Source organism: Varroa jacobsoni, unplaced genomic scaffold (assembly GCF_002532875.2).
Source record: "Varroa jacobsoni isolate VJ856 unplaced genomic scaffold, vjacob_1.0 scaffold_231, whole genome shotgun sequence".
NCBI lineage: Eukaryota > Metazoa > Arthropoda > Arachnida > Mesostigmata > Varroidae > Varroa > Varroa jacobsoni.
Window position 1 is genome coordinate 1 of NW_019213133.1, and position 17,639 is coordinate 17,639.

Here is a 17,639-nt window from a genome sequence, read left to right on the forward strand (position 1 = left end):
ATAGGGAGATTGAAATTGACTGGTAATTAGGCTGACGGTACTTGGGGGTGGGAAGGGGGTATCCAAGAGACCTGTGAAATAATATGGCGACCACACAAGCAACTACTAATTATAATAATAATAATTTCTTACTTTACCTGTATCCTGTTTGTGGTAATTGTCCTTGCCAACGCTGAGACTTGAACCGGCGATGAGTAATTACCACGGCGATGCACTCAACAAGATATGCATTAATTACCCAAATCGCGTCGTCTCCAGTATGAACCTTTGGGATCTGATATAAATTGGTTGACTTACGTAGAATCGCCGCTTATATCCAACGCATAGACAATTTAATAAATGGAAATAGGAAAATGTAAAAGTATGGTCCAATCGGGATTTACTTAATTTCAACTTATTGTCGACATTTTTCAAGTGAACAACTTTGTAGCGACCGTAAAACTCGCTGACTATAGTATAGTGTAAGAATTTTCACTATTTTTTTGTGATCGTTGTTCGTTATTATGTATATTAGTATCCTATACACTATTATTTATGCCTGAAATAAATAACGAGTTAGTTGCGTAAATATATCAGGATTGTTACTGTTACTGTATTTCGCAGTATATCGCTTTGTTTGCGGCTTATATCTATCAGAAATATACTGAAAAACCAGTGTTAGTGAACGATCATTGCTATTTTTATTTACTTTTTTCCTTATAATATTTAGGTGTGCTTTGGCGTCGTCTGCGTGCGTGCGTACATTCGAAGTGATGGTCGCAAGCGCTCGTCTGTCGATCACACTATAACAGCTATACATAAAACGTAAACAGTATCGTCATAAAGTATTTTAGATGAGTTTATGCTATACTAAAAAAAAAAACATTCTCTTCTGACAACGATGACTCAGTTCATATGTGTAAATAACCAATACAAGACGCTTATCTATATCATCTGATTTGTGAGGTAATTAATGTGCATTTGGTAATTTAGCCTGTACTGCAACCTGCATGATACTTGTTTTCCTTTAAAAATTACACATAGAGGTTGCCCTTAAAGTAAAGACCGACAGAGGCTGGTACGTTTGTTTCTACTGCAGCAAGAGATAACCGATTATGAGATGAAGGCGTATTCGAACTTTTCCACCTTTTTCAAACAATTGCGGGTGAAATGCACAACATTGCATTGCGCATTAACAAATACTGATATTTTCTACTATTGAGTTCATGGTACTCACTTATTGAGGCCTTCTCGCGCGAAGTTGGGGCTTGTCCCTCCGTCATCTCGGTGGTACCCGTTAATCCCGAGAGATTATTAATCAACGGGATTAATCACCGTCCGTCTCAGTCGTCGCCGACTGATCTTCTCTGAAGTGGTATTTCTGCTGTTTGCTGTCTGCCAGTATCCCCATGCCAATGACAGCTGCATCACTGACTATTTCCAATTCTCAGATCGCTGGCTGGTTCGATAATACCTCATTTCTAGCTAATTCAGTGGGTGACCGTTTCATTCGACCAAAGCGACATTACCGTCACCACCATCTCACCACAGTTCTGTGTGAACACCATCTCCACAATCATCGCCAACATCCCCATCAACATGGTTATGCATTTAACCGATCTTCTTACTATGCTTCTACAACAAATACCGAATGATGTTTACTGCTAAGTAAAAGCAGTGATTCTGCTAGGATCCTTTAGGCGACGATGGTGGCGGGGACGGCATCAATATTGTCCGACGCTCGTGGTAGCATTTGCTGCAGTGGTAACACAACGGAAAAGCGTAATCGAAACTATGCGCGCAACGCGTCTTGCTCAGGGAGAACACGTCATCGCTGAAGATTTTGAGGATCCTGTAAGTCGTCATCGATTACATGGGAAAAGACGGAGTCACTTCGCGTACAGCTTGAATTTCTCATGTCTGGCGTTCCTCCCACGCAAGGATCCGCACACCCCCACACGAACACGTGCACGTGTATGACTGCACTTGACGATGCCTGGGTGCGTGGAAAACGAAATACCTGCATACTGAGTAGCAGTTCTGTGCTGATTTGATTATTCATTATGTATATGATACTATGAGAAAAGATTATCTAAATGGCGAGGAAAGTCCTAAAGAAACAATGTCGTCCTCCTCGGAAAGCTGTTTAGTCATGACTCTATGTAGAAAAAGGTCACATGTACGTTAGTGCGGTTTTTACGATTCTGCCTTTTGAACAGCAGACAATTTCAATGGATAAAAACTTTGCCATACAACTAATTACAGAGACCCTAAATAGAGATATACCCGAGAAAATATGAGTCATCTGTTTACTTAATAAACAATATATTTCCTGGCTGCCGGACCCCGAGATTTGATGTTCCGCGCTATCAGTGGGAATAATGATTTTGTTTCGGCCGAATGCCAGATGTATATATACATATAGAAATATTCTGTACACATTTGGTACTAAATCGCTTCAGATTTCGCCTACGAAAATAGGTGGATCAACATAGGGAAGCCGGCACGAATACGGCTGGCTTCTCTTGTGGTTTTCGTTTTCTGCGCGTCTGTAGTAAATGTATCGTGAGGGTAAGCAAAAGATCGGTGACAGTTCAATGTATTCGAAACGACACAGTCGATACCCCGATAACCCGATAGTGTTCTAGTAATCACTGTGGTGTAACATTGTTGTACAAATCTCTCTCTCTCCCCTCTCCTCTCTCGCTCTCTATTTTTGGCGCTTTTGTTTTCAGGTACTCTGTTTGGAGATTAAGTATTTGCTTATGACAAAATCGTGACTGGTATGTAAATATTTGAATACCAAGCTTATAGAATACTTTTCCATCCGTATAATTTTCCAGTTTGTGACATTCATTCTCTGTCATTGGTTGAACGTAGGCGTTCCGTGAACTATTCGACACTTTGCTACGAATTATTATTAGTGCTCATTAGAGGTAACAGGCGAGATTTGAACACGTAGTTCTTTTGAAAATACCACACCCCGTATTTTTTTGTCCCACACCTTTTTGTCTTGACGATCCAATTACAACTACGCCATTTATAATTTTCAAACATGGCGGAGTATATGCGTGTGTGCTAGTTTTTATCACTAAATGTCGTCTAATCATAAATAAAAGAAAATCGAGTGACGCTCAGCTTGTTGTAACGTCTATGGCTATTTTTACTGCGAACAAAATCCACGCAAGCATCTTTTTGATATAAAATAAAGGGCTTACTCTTAGAAGAAAGTCTAGCCTATGTCGGTCTTGTTGGATTCGTCTAGTGCTCCTTCAACCAACCTATGAGACAGCATCGGTAGGCATATGCCATGATGAGCAATTGCCAACGTCCAAGTTTGAACCAATGACGACTGCATTTTCATGGTCAACATAACAGCGCGCTCAAAAAGGGACATACTATCAAGCAACATCTTGGCAAAAGACAAGTCTTACATAGCCATATTATATACAGATATATATAACTAATGGATAGAAATGGGTTTTTACCAGCTTTTCATTTTCTACAGTGGCCATTTTAACCGGGAATTGCCAAATCTCGACTTTGCATATTCACATTGTCTAAAATTTCTTTCATTTTTCAATAAAACAACCTGCGATCTTCTTCTATTAAACCGTTCTACTAGTAGCATTTTTGCCCTTTCCCGTTCGGCTTTATTGTCCATTGGGCTGGATCCGTCATTCATTTATATAGGCCGTTCCACTGCATCCAAAGTCCACTGTTTTCCCACGACATGGTTTTTATTCAAGAATTCGCGTCATACTGAATCATGCGGTGGACTCACTGCTGCTGACGTTGTCATCACCATTAGATCGATCGTTCGTCCAACGGCGCATTTCAGTGTAATTTGTAACCTTTCAGCTAACGTTTGTAGATAGGGTAGATCACTGCTAGATGACTTGGCGTCCCGTAACGTGCAGTTGCCTTTAACGGCGTGCAAAATTCTCGAACTTTTTCTGTCCTATCACTGATTGCATCATACGTGCGCGCAGATCGACACAGCTGCATATATTTACGTATAATAATAGTTATGATGTGAACTTTTAGCACAGTTAGTTAATCCGGTAAATTCATCGGCGGACAAATAGAGCCTTTGTCTGCTTTTCTATTCATGACTCCTTTATCTATTGAAGTGAAGTGTCGTTCACTGACACATCGCAGGAGCACCCAACAGCGCCATCGGCAAAGTGTTGCAAAATCTGTGCCGTCGATGTTTCTGCCACTCGTTCAACGTTTGTATTTGCGTGTGTGTGTGCGTGTGTGTGTGTGTGTGTGTGTGTATTTAACAAAAGAAATGTTCCCTAGCCTTTCGTCTGTACAACGGCTTCTATATGCTACCATTTGTAAAGAGTACATGATCTCTGTGTGATACTCGTTAGTTCGACTGTCACCGATGCTACCCCTAGTGGCAATGGCGGTGGTGTTCACCTGTCTATGACACTAATCGGTATGAGTCACAATCGTTCGCCGATGGTGTTATGGTGTACGTGCGGGCCGCTTCTGTTGGAGAACGTACATCTTTACTTCGGCTTATATTAAGATGGCGGCAGCATGAGGAACAAGGGCGATACTCACCGCCGACTGAACCGAAACAGACGCGACGGTCGGGCAACGACATTACCGAAAAAGCTTAGACTCGTTAATCACAGAAGTAAAAGAGAAAAAAACGAAGCCATCGTTGTAGATCATAGTAGCAACTCTGTATCAATTAGATATAGAGCACTAATATATATATATATATATATATATATATATATATATATATATATGCAGTCGATGCCTCGATAACCCGATAGTGTTCTAGTTTTTACTGTGGTGTAACATTATTATACAAATCTCTCTCTCTCTCTTTATATATATATATATATATATACATATATATACACATAGACACATATATATATACACATAGACACATATATATATATACACATAGACAATATATATATATATGTATATACATTGTCTGACTTTGTTACTTTTACTTTGCTTTTGTTGTTAATGTTTTGCAACACAGTTTCACGATGTATTTAGTGTACAGGCAGTATGACTATTCTCCTTGCTGAAGAAACACATTTCTACCAATTGATCCTGTTTAGGTCATGAAGCTGTCAGAATCTTGGGGCTCCCGATTACTCCGATCATCCGTGGTTAGTCATTTTTTAAACGGGCTTCTCCGGAGTTGATTGTATGTTAACCTTTAGACCGCCGCTGTGAAATTCTGCATAGGGGATTTAATGATGGCAAAATGCTCCCTTTGCAACGAATCTCCTACCTAATAGTATTCGATTGTGCTGCTAATTGAAGGACAATAGGCATACGTTTCGCGTCGGCCACTGAGATCTGTGAAAGGATGAACCTGATCATTAGATCCCTCGAGGTCGCCTTGCCATTTTACTGTATGCATCGAATTGTCACTTCCGGAAACCCCCACACCTGCACCCAGCCAAAATACACTTTTGTTGAGTATGAATTTCAACCTTGAGTACGCAAACCTCTATATAATATGACTATTTGACTGAAATTAATATTATGACTTATTTTAGTCAATAAGGTGATTATTTGGGAGTATTGCATGCGCGTAAATTTAAAGGCGAATAGCAAACGTGTATGAATAAGTGACAAACGTTGATTACCATAGTTCTTACACTTACACTGCCAACATCGCCTCGAAATTAGCCGAAAAGCCCGCTAATATTCATGGCTTCGGAACGGGTGTTGTGCTTTTAAGCACTTGATGGCCCTGTAGCAATTTGGATAGTGTTCTTTGGTCTTGTTTTTTGCAGTTTTCAAAGCAATCGAAAACGTGAGCGATTAATCTCAGCAAGAAGTATGAGGTTATTCCAGGGCAAATATATCCTTTGATGCTAAACAACAATTTTGTACATTACGCATTAGCTTGACTATCTAAGAGTTTGACTCAACTTTGAAAATCAATGTTTCTGCCTGCGCAAGCAATCTACTCGAAAAGGCATTAGTCAGTGTAAACCTTAATTGGCTCTATGTATCACAAATGACAGTACGGTCTTTTGTCAAGGGCATCACTCCGTTGTATCCCTCGAATTGATCAGCCTCTAAATAGATTACCTTTGTGCTGGTTAATATTGAATCCACTCTCATTGAATGAGTGGGCGGCTCTTGGTTCCTTTGGCCTAAGAAGAAGCGGTGCTCTTACTTCCAATGTAGTAACGGCTTCACTCCCACATAAACTGTGGCTATTTAGCCAATATGGAATCCACAGTTTACCATTAAGCACAGTCAGCCTCAAACCTAGTTGCTGCAATAATTAGCAGGGCTTAAATGTCTGATTACGACGTTCTTATCAACTACAGTCTCACAGAAACGAAGGACGCGGATAATTTCGAAGAGACGCAACACAGATGCGAACAAGCATCTAGAATCCGGCGCGTAAATGTGGCCTTTCCTTTACCTAATCTATTACTTATTTAGCATATTACGTACAGTTTTACATCCGGTAGCGAAGTTAAGCCTTGCTTCGAATAATTTATTAAAGGTCAAAGATATTGATGATGCAATATTAGTATTTAATCCGTTGGATTATTCGTACAGTTTATGAGCACAGCTGCAGGACATTGCTGGTTCTTACAAACACAAAACGGAGTCTCGTTACTGACTCATTCACTTAATTCTCATTGAGTAAATTGGCGTCTGTACTTATTCACACACGTCATAGCAAATCGCTAGAATCACAATAACACTATCTGGTCTCTGCCCGGTCACTCGACAATATCAATTACCAGCTGATTAGTCATGTTACCATGACGACCATTTCAGTTGTTTGACTGCTATTTTTTGTCGGCTGAGCTCTGGTGATGAGGCGGCAAGATATTTAGAAGCACAATTAATGTTACTGTTATGGAACTGTTACAACAGTTACGGTTTCAGTGTCGCTTCCAAACCTAGGGTCAGATTGACGAGAGCGTTCATAACGAATCCAGTATAAAAAAATGGCGAATATGCGTACAGTTGGGCTTCAGGTGACTTCGCGCACAGTATAAATTATAGAGAGTTTGGTAAAAATCAACGGCCTTACTTTCGTTTCAAACAGCAGCTAACATAGTGCCGACATTCGTTAGTGTTATCTGCATATACAGAACGCTCGCAACGGCGGCTCACGGGGAACAGATGACTCACGGTCGGTTCTACTCGTTCGAGTACATCAGGAATACACCGGGTCTTATGGGAACAGCCATGTACGATTGAGCCACCGTTTCTTACAATTAGGCTTTGTGAACGAGAACCGAGGCATGTTGTCCGCCGTTGGCCTTGAAGTGTGATGTATTCAATTCGAGGGTCTGTGAAGTTCTTCGGTGCTAGCCCGGCAAACGCGTCGTTCTTTTTTCATCACTGCAGTTTCTATGACATATATTTTTCGCGTGTTCAGCGGTAATGATTCTACTTAATCGCGATCTCAATTCTCGAAAATAAAAGTTGACAGAGCATTGACCTGCATCGACGTGACTTAGACAGAACCCAATTGAAGCCAACTGAAATAAATAAACGCCGAAGCCCACTTGTGACAAACCGTTAGACTACTGTGATTGAAATATCGTTGTTTTACCGATACGTGAAGCCCGCTCTTTAATGACACCTCTGGATCATGACTAGTACAGCGAAAGCATATCGCGAAACAGAGCTGAACGGCGCCAGACATCACCGGCCATTGGCCATTCCTTGTTGCAGTTCCCCCTCATCAAGGAGGTGGTGGCAGTAGCGGCGGCGGCGGCGGTGTCGCGAGTTCACTCCGGCTATTAGAAGTCAGACAGCTCAATACAAGCTACTCACCCCCCCCCCCGCTCCCCGCAGCTCGCTACTACTATCAATTTCAGTGTACAAATCAGACCAGATAGACTCTCTTCCTCTTACACAGATAGAATGGAGCAGACCAGGACGGAGAGAAGGCCGAGAGCGAGCCCGGTCGCTCAGATCAGGTCAGGGGAACCAACGGCGATCGAGATATACTAGGCGTACATAGTGGTGCTTTCAGATACAGGGGGTAGGAGTACTTTTCACGGGAACCGCCACCTAGTTTACTAAAGGTGGTTTTGGGGTTCACTGGAGTGTAGTAGTCCGTCCCCTTGCCCTGCCCTGCCCTGTCTGTTACGAGGGCCCGAGGCATGGGGGCGACCGAGTAAATGAGAGGTAGTCCCTGTGCAGGTCTGTGTGCGCCCCCTCGTACTTCTTAGTTTTTCCTTCTGAGGCAGTTGCTGCTGCAAAGTGAAGAGCCGCGTCGGTGGTAAAGCTGCTGCCGTCGCCTCCGCTGTGATCGCTTCGAGAGCTGGTCCTGTCTATGACTAACTCACTATAACGCCCCCTCCCCAGCGATTCAGCCGACCTGCTGGCCAAAGAAAAGAGAGAGTGAAAAAGCACGCGAACCTGAAGAGCTGTACGCCAGCCCGCGTGCGGGCGCGCCAAAGCTTTGGTGCTTATGCTTCGTGATTCATACTACCATCACCAGTAGTACACCTACGATGACGACAACGACGAATGTGAGCTAGTAGAATATAGCTAGGTTTCTTTTACTACCGCTGTGGCCGCTAGTGATCCTGAGCTGCGCTACAGTCGTCTGTGTCATCGGTACGATGACTCGTTGTTGAGTGAGACTGGTGACGTAGCCATCGTGGGGAGATGGGGAGGTATTGTGTATGGAGGGGCACACCCGAAGTCGCTGTCAGGGTTAGGCCGACCGAAGGCCACAGAAAAGAGATCAGCCTGTCTTTCAGGAACGCCACGAGGGAGTGGATACCTTCGGCGCTTACGAGTTCATATCGACGACGCTCAACTAAGTTCTCTAGCGATTGTGTGTTTTCTGTCGGAGTATGTCGGTCCCTGTATCGACCTTCGTGTTTGGGTGCGGGGGAGAAAGACAGTGCGCAAAAGCTTATGAGTAATAATATGGGTGTGTTTGCAGGGATGTGCAATGTTGTACCAGCATATCGTAACTGATGTCCTCACAGCGTCGGCTTGTGTTTTAATTTATTTTATTTTAATTTATTTAATTTATTATGTGTACTCTAGAAACATTTAGGTGGAGGCAAGAGACGTCGCGCGTAGTTTACGCATCTGTAAACGTCTAAATGTACATCTAATAGTTTCGAATTTCTTAGCACGACCACCGGCGGCTAGCGAAGTACCCTTAACGATTCGCGCAACTCAATGTCGCTTATTTGCTCCGTACGTCCATTTGTAAACAATTGTCGAAGATATTAGAGCTAAATGCTGGTCTCGTCGCTTGGAAGATAGCTTACTACTATTAGTTCTAAAAATATGACCTTAGTTACCTATTTAATTTTTCGAAAAGAGGCTTTCAGTAATGTAAATTAGACAAAACCCACTGTTTCTAGTTGGTTTAGTAAAAAAATCGCAGACCCTGACTTGCATTGAATTTTGTTTGAAGGCAGTTTTAGAGCAGACCGGAAGCCCACTCTCTCAAAAACTGCTTGTAAGCGAGACACTGCCATACAGATACGTACCTAAAGCGATACACATATATACACTGTGTCTATATCTAGGAATGTCTTTCGTAGCTTCTTGCTTCTGTGATGTGACAACGCAGCGTACCGGAAGTGCAGACGGAACTGCACAAATAAGCTTAGCATTACTGCTCAGGCGTAAATTCGCCGGGTCGGCCACAATCTCTATCTAAATGTTTGCTGAATAGCCAAACACTAGGGATTACATGCGCATGTACCCCCGTCATTGACACCAACTGTACCCCTAGGTCAACAATTTTGTTAGCTCCAAACAAAACTCGCTTCGGGCGACCACTGTCTGTAATCATAGTAACTCCTAAAATAGGACTTGGCACCGAATCTGGTAACGAGTAGTTTCTTTGATCAAGCCATCCTGTATTTGGATTTGCAGTACGTTTTGCACAGGAACTTTTTTCGTAACTGATTTGACTCTCAATTGTCCCTTCGATAGCAGCCCCGATGTTTTCTGTTTTAGCGCTGCTTCCAAAACATGTTAGGGTGGAGGGGATCAATGCGAGAATAGCCGGGAGGGACCAAATAGGACAAGAAAAATTACGACTATATTCATCAACACCTTTCTGTTGCCGTTCGGATTTTTAGTGAAGAGTCAAAATGTGTATACACCCTACCATATTGGACGTCGATGGTCACCTGTATAATGGCCGAACATGCTACCACTGCATCATCGCGGGGACCCCGCACAAATCCTGGCGTTCTTTCCTTTAGCTTTACTTTGCACTCACAGTATTTCATCTGCCTCCAAAAGTCTAAGGCCTTCAGTATATACATGCTACATCGTTCCCAACTGTTGTAACAGACATACGTATAAACCAACTGAGTCAGATTCGAGCTGAGTACGATTATGCGGATGCTATTATCACTCGCGCACGATTTGGAGTTAATAGTTTTTTATTTAGTCATCTCCATTGTTACTTTTTTTTATTTATCATCTCTATTTAATTTAAGTCTTAAACTATGACGGCTGTGGACAAGAGACATTTACAAATACAATAAGCACTCGGTCTATGCAGATAGTAGTTGTCTTTTGCAAACGGTTCACGTGAGACGCGTTGGGTCAGCGCGATCCCTGGTTTTCTGGCCGACGCCGCCCGCTAGCCTTTCTGGTTATTTTTGTTATAGTGCGACCAATATTGTTTATATTGTTTCGAACATCCCACGCACGCACATACATTCCTCTATATATATATATATATATATATATATGTATGAAGACGATAATCATTCTTTATGTGCGGGCCCGATACTGCGAAAAATCTGGGGGTGATTCGCGACAACTTCGAATGTGTCATCAGCTTGAGGATAACAAGTAGTGAATAAATGCCTGTGTAATCGCTGTAAGCCATTCAATGCTGAGAAGATGACCTAGCTTTTTAGTTACTTTTCATTAGTTCCAGGTCCGATATTACCGAGGCACTGCTTCCAAAAACATACATAGGCGCCCTCTAAATGATGTTAAACTGTATGTCTTGGATTTTGAGTTTGTTTCAAGACGTTCCTTAAAGCATTGTTTAGGTCACGTTTTTGAAAACGGACCAAATGATGTTTTTAGCGCGTTCATCCAAGTGTGGTGGGGATTAAATCCACGTATTTTTGTTAACGTAACGGGTAACATAGTGGGCCTAATAGTAAAATTTACCATTTAGATTATAGGGCATTGATGTTTACAAATTTGTCGATAAAATTAGTATTGACATTACCTGGTCCAATATAAAATGGTAGGAACTTTTTACCATGTCACCTAAATCATGTCGATTTTCACCCAGCTTTGTTACCATAGATCCAGCCAACGACGGAATTTACGAACTTTGATAATGAACCGTTAGTTTGCTTATTTCGAACTCTGATTGGGCTTGAAGCATTTTTGCCAAATGGATAAAATAGGCTCAGTCGGCTGTACTGCAAAAACATATGCCATCGATGTCTGATATCGTAACACGGATCATAGCAACCTTACAGACTAATTCACTATTCTTGTTAAAGGTATTCCTGCGTTGCGCCCAATAAAATCGTCGTAAAAACAGGTTATTACCTTAACTGGTCCTAGGATTATATATAATAAATTAGGCACGGTCAGAGCGAAATAGTAAAAAATGTATATGTGACATGACAATAACTTTACATGAAAATACGAGAAAAGTTTCATTTAATATGTGATGCGTCACAAAAAGGTTATTGTTGAACAATCGGCAAACAGCAATTTCATGACCTTTCAATTGAAGTCTCTCGCCTGGGGCCACGTTGGCCTGCCTTATATATACATATATATGTGGATATTATTCTAATTGCATAATTAACTTGGATGTTCTTAGACTAACGATGACCTGACCACTCGTCACAATGTGGGCCTAAATGGGACTAAATTGTAAGTGAATAATGTTTGAAATATACCATCGTACATAGGGGACATCGTGGTTCGAACAAAGCGTCACAGCCTTCAGGTTCTGGGCATAATTTTCACCTGCGTGCCGGAGTTCGAGTTTTGAAATATGTCGTTAAAACTAGCTAGTCGAGCGCAGTTCGACCGAGGTAGCCATTATTATGTTTCCGAAATATATTCTAAACTGTTTCTACGATTGAAACTCATAATTAAAGACGGCTATTCGTGCGTTAAAATTCTGTACTTCCCTACGGAACAAATCACATCCCTTTGTAAACAAACGTCGGATCTTATTCAGTTTTGCTGTTCATACATTAGGCAAACGAAACAGTGGCACATAAGTAAACATATCAAAGGAACATTCATATAAGCCAGAATTGATAATTCATGATACCCATAACACCATGGGACCTCTTCCTACTCCTAATTCCTTCAATTGCGATAGCCTCCGTACATATGTAAGAGCTTAAATAGGTACCTTGTTGTATGACATGTGAGTCATTCGTTGACTAAACATGCGATACCAATTTACTTGTAAGTTATTGTTTATATGATCATAACCACAGGACTAAGAGTTAAGTGGTGTTAAATATGGCGGCCAGTAGTGAGTCAGCCATTCAGCCTAGTTTTTCGGGTCAGCAACCTTGGCCCAATCATCAGCCAGGCAAGCACCAAGCGAACTTCCTAAGAGGAACCGCAAGGATTAAGTAATATCCGCATACTGGCCGTGACCCAGCGGAACTTGTCTCCGTATAGAGAACAACACAGTTAGCAGAGTAGAAAGGCTGCCCTATAAAAACAAAGAGGCCGGGCCTCGCAATCAAGTCGGCCGCAAATTACGATGAATCATCGTAATGCTTCTCGTTTCTGTCTCCGTTCATTTCTTGTTGTACGTTCATATACGTTTGTATAAACAATTGCATTTCCCATGTGTCGGCACGTTGAATAGCGCCGACCTCGTTATGCTAATTGAACGCCGGTTGACGTGAGCCGCGGATCTTGTTAGGATCACTGCCGGAAGTGTGCTCGAAAGAGGGTATAATTCGTGCTTTGAGCATGGCACATCGCTCGGGAGAGCCGATAGGCTTCGTGCCGCGTGATCCAGTTACATTGTATGGTACGTATTGTTTTTGCAGGTATGCATATATGGATCAATTATCTTAGCGGTGATTATAATGTAACTCATGAACATCATCAATGTAAGTTAGGCTGCCAAGAAAATGTCCGAAGTATTCGCGCAATGAAAAACAGACGGATTCAAACACGTTCATTGTTTTGTAGAGTCGCTGAAGCAATTTTCGATTAAGCAGTGCCCCTTTGTGCGTTTTCATTGCTCTTTACTCATCGTAAACCCTGTGTGCGCCCCGTAGTGCCGTTCTATATTCACTATTCTGTCGGATTTCTATATAATGTTTCAAGTAAACTAGCTAAAATTCAGTTTTTGCGATATAAATATCTGCAGTCGATGTATACATTAATATCTTGTAATATTAAGGTAGTGTTGCTAAGGAAAAAATCTGGAGAAACGTCCTCTCTACTTTTCTGATTGTTTGATAGAAAAACCTGAATGATCTCTTTACCAGTTCTTACCATACAATAATTACCCTTGCGCATTAGGCAACAATTTTTCGTACCTGAATTAGGTGGAAAACTTAACATTAAAGGGTGGAAAATGGTTTGGAAGAAAAAAGATGATTGGATTAATCATTGATCAACCGATCCATGGCCCGAGGATCGAAAATCCGTTGCTTTGAGCGCATCGTGATATATGTTTCAATGTGTAGTTTTAAAAAATGAGGCCACCGGTTGGTATTTAGTATGCATCTCTGAGGCGTTTATTCCGGTTAGCGGACCGGTCTAGCGATTTTTCTCGAGGAACTCCGATTACTAATGACGACTAAATTTCTATATATATATATAAATTGGAAGTTTGCATAATGAGTTACTGTAGAAGTTGATTTGGGCGATAATTATTGTTGTTATTACGTGAAGTGAAGTAGATAACGGTTTCACTGTTATGGCATCGTTTTCCAGTAGCTATTCCTTGCTCCGAGTGCAAGAGCGAATTTGGCGTGGAAAACAGAAAAATCGCGGTGTCTTATTTTACTCTTTCATAGTAATAATGTGTCTCTAAGTGCTTAAAGTTGATAACATTTAAGTATGAGCATCACATCCGACTTCATGAAGTAATGCGTGGCAGGCATCGTGATTTAATGACTAATTACACTTATTAGCCAGCACTAAAGATTTCACCATAAAAACTCAATTGCTGCATGTAGGGATGAATTTGTTTCGCTAACGACGAGCGTTTCGAGCGCCGATCAGTGAAGTTTAGCTTTTGTGGGTAATAACATTATATCAATAACCTGTCAGGGCTTAACGGTGGTAGTTCACTGTCGCCCTGAGCTTTCGACCATACACATGGCATATCGGTCCATTCGCGAAAGGTGATCAATTTCATTCGGCTTCTGCGGACAGTAATCGGTCGAGCGCTCAGTCGAGGCTGGACGATGCCTCTTCGAGACGCAAAACCTACACTCTTATAGGGGCCGTATCGCACTGACGCAACGTCAGCTGTGGGCGATTCTGCCAGAATGATTGCCGCCGTAAAGCGTCTCCTTATCGTTCTCCACCCATTTCTATTTCTCTTCTCTCCTTAATTCCGCTTAACTCTCACTGTAATACGAATGTTATCCGTCCTCGGAGAACAAACCATCTGGGCGATCATTATTGCACGCTAGGCTACTGGCTACTGACTGCTACCGGCTGCTGCGCCCCCTATGACTCACGTCGACCCTAGACAAAACATATTGTTAGCGATACATAGTTGTGACATAAGTTTGTCGCGTTCGAGTCTGGCTCGCGAGGCCTGCGCACCTTAGCGTCGAAACTGAGCGCCTTTCTATAACTCACCGTATATGGCTATGTGTGGCTGTATCTATACATATACATACACATATATTGAATATGTGCGTGAGTAAATGCAGCGCAACCTGTATTACTCTCTGCGTTCTGCATGCATAGCATTCATCGCATTTTAGTCAGTCGAGTTTTAGATAGAACCGTTCAGGAATAGCTCAACGCACTAAAACGCGAGACTGGTTCGCGCACGCCATAACCTATCCGGTCAGGTACGACTCATAACCTCGGACCGGACTGAATACCACCGCTAACATCTATATAGGCGACTTCCTGACTATTTCTGCCTGTGAATGTTTGTTGTGCGTGTATCGTTTCTATCGCACGCCTATGCACCTTGGATGAGAGCAGAGTCGCTCGTTTGTCGCCATTCTTGGTTCTCTTCGTTGCCATCCTCAGCATTATCAACCTATTCTAGGTCGATGGAAATTCGTTGCGCAGGTCTCTTTTCAACCTAGAACGCCCTCGTCCATCCGTTTGCTTGTACGGCTTACTGTCTCCGTGTCTGGTCGTCAATTGGTTGATTAATGGCATTATTATTACCCCTCGGTTGGCACCTTTTTTGTCGCTATACGGCTTTAGCTCGTTAGCAAATCACAAAGGCACGCGTACTCACTTGCTAAATATAAAAGGGCTTTCAACATTGACCATCTACGTGCATTCATCATTGTTCTGCGGTTATTCGAATCATAAGGTATTTAGACTAGCCTCGTATTGTTCGTTATGTATATGGGCATATAATGTGTATGTATAGATGAAACACGGGTTTCACAATGGCGCATTTAAGGGTGCGACAGACCCGTAAACGTATTTTTTTAGAACTACCTGCATTTAGCTCCTCGTCGTATATGAATAAATATAACTTAACGAATACAGATAGTTACGCTTATCATACAACGTAAATATTAATGTTTCGTCTCATCTGACCCACATTTTTACTTTTCTGGTCGTCCGTCTCGTAGCACGCAAATTAAATCTGCTACTGTTGTTATTGTTATAGTTGTAAGTAATGATAATAATGATTACGATGCTGATGTCATCGGGGCTTTCGCGCGGAAACGCAGGCGGAAAAAGCATGTAGTTATTATGCTTTAACATTTGATGCTAAGATAAAATCGGCAGATTCACTTCAGCTGCAGCTCCTGTGGCGACTACGACCCGTCATTCAGTGAGCTATTGCGCCATTTCTATTGCTTCACGCCGTCACTGATACCACTAATGCTGCTGATAACTGTAGCTTCTTCCCAAACGTTTCTGCGTTGACCCTTTCTTCTTTTTTCTTGCTCTCTTTATTAATATATTGATGGGTTACTGTTCCTATATCCGTGTGTAGCGCAATGGGTATGTTTAGCAAGGCAGAGCAAAGGACTTTGTACATTGAACAGAATCGAGGACACTCCTGACGCACGCGGGCCATTTAACTTCTGGATGAGAGCGTCTGTGCGTCTCTATGCGTCGTGGCTAATTTCCTGCGTCGCTTCAGTTATCCCTTCATTCGTCCATCTGTGTTTGTTCGATGTATGCCCGCCCGGTGTCGCCTCGTGAGAGAGTTGCTTGTGAGAACGGTCAGTCGTATTTTCAGCATCATCTCCGTCATTTCGTTGATCCGGTGATCGGTCCCTGCTTCCCATTCTCACAAGCAGACGTAGCATAAGCACACGGCACCATCGAGCAGAGCGTGTCCGCTACAAAACATGTGAGCGACTATATTTTACCAATCCTATTTCCTTTGATTTCCCTTTTGCTGTTTCTGTGAAGGGTAGCCGAGCTATGCTCCTCCTGCCGGCGGCAGCTCGAGTGAATCATCCTTAGTCACACACGATGACTACGACGAGCGTACTTATTCTTCTCATAAACGGTTGCTACTCGCTAGCCAGGCTGAACCGGGCGGGCCGTTCTCCTTGGTCTCCTGGTCGCTACTCGTTTGCTGCTGCTGTCGGCTAGAGAAACAACGAGAGCTGCCAGCTAGTTTGCTTCCTTCAGCAGCAGAAGCAGCGCTTCGATCTCTCTTTGTTTCTACACACATAGAACTAACTATATGTTTCTATGAGAATCATCACTCGCGGCGGCAGCAGCAACAGCAGCGGCTATATCATCTCTATGGTGCGCATGCTGCTGCTACCGATGGTGGCAGCCATGGTCGTAGGCCTTCACTGTCGTCAGCAGCATTTCGAGAGCGACTCGCCCGACCTGCGATAACACTAGCATCACCGCTGACGACTGAACCAAAGAACACGCCGTGGCAGCAGCACCAGACAAATGCTAGCGGCAACTACGAATCCTGCTGCGACTCATCCTGCCGCCCTTTCCCATGCGCCGAGTGTGACTCACGCAACGGAACGCTGGTGGTGATGGCTTTTCTAGTGGCCATCCAGCGTAGGGCCGCCTGCCGCCAGCCAGAGCAGACGGCCACAGCATACCCGACGGTTGGCATCTATATGTAGCAGCAATCATCAACGCCACTGTTGTTGTCGTCATCATTGTAATGCTGCATGGTATGCTGAGTAGGGACACAGGCAACATCACATCATAGCGATTCTGTGGAGAAGAGGCACCACAGCCGACAGAGAGGCCCACACACACCCACACAGACACATACACACGCCAGTACATACCGTTTTCTGCGCGCTTTCCTCCTTGCTCAGCAGTGGCGCCACCGTCAGTTAACCCGCTCTGTCATGAGACTCGTCATCGTTGCCGTAGTTGTTGTTGTTCTTGTCGTCGTGGCCACCGTCAAACTGAGAGCAGCACGGTGGGCTGGCCGACGACCAAGCGAAAGGCGAAGCAACGCCGGAGAGGAGCAATAACAACAGCAGGCATTTGGTGGCAGCAGTGAGATACGACATGAG

At 43.0% G+C, this 17,639-nt stretch overlaps 1 long non-coding RNA gene across 4 annotated transcripts; it reads right to left on the minus strand.

Annotated features, from left to right (window-relative positions):
- Positions 1-32: 32 nt before the first annotated feature.
- Positions 33-17,533, minus strand: LOC111273835 (uncharacterized). 4 transcript variants are annotated; one of them, XR_002688063.2, is made up of 3 exons: positions 17,406-17,533; positions 1,217-1,975; positions 33-791 (listed from the first exon to the last, which is right to left on the minus strand). It is a non-coding gene; the product is annotated as an uncharacterized LOC111273835 (long non-coding RNA). The 4 variants fall into 4 exon arrangements; XR_002688066.2 differs by lacking the exon at positions 17,406-17,533 and adding an exon at positions 6,442-7,644; XR_002688064.2 differs by lacking the exon at positions 17,406-17,533 and adding an exon at positions 6,067-6,397.
- Positions 17,534-17,639: the final 106 nt, after the last annotated feature.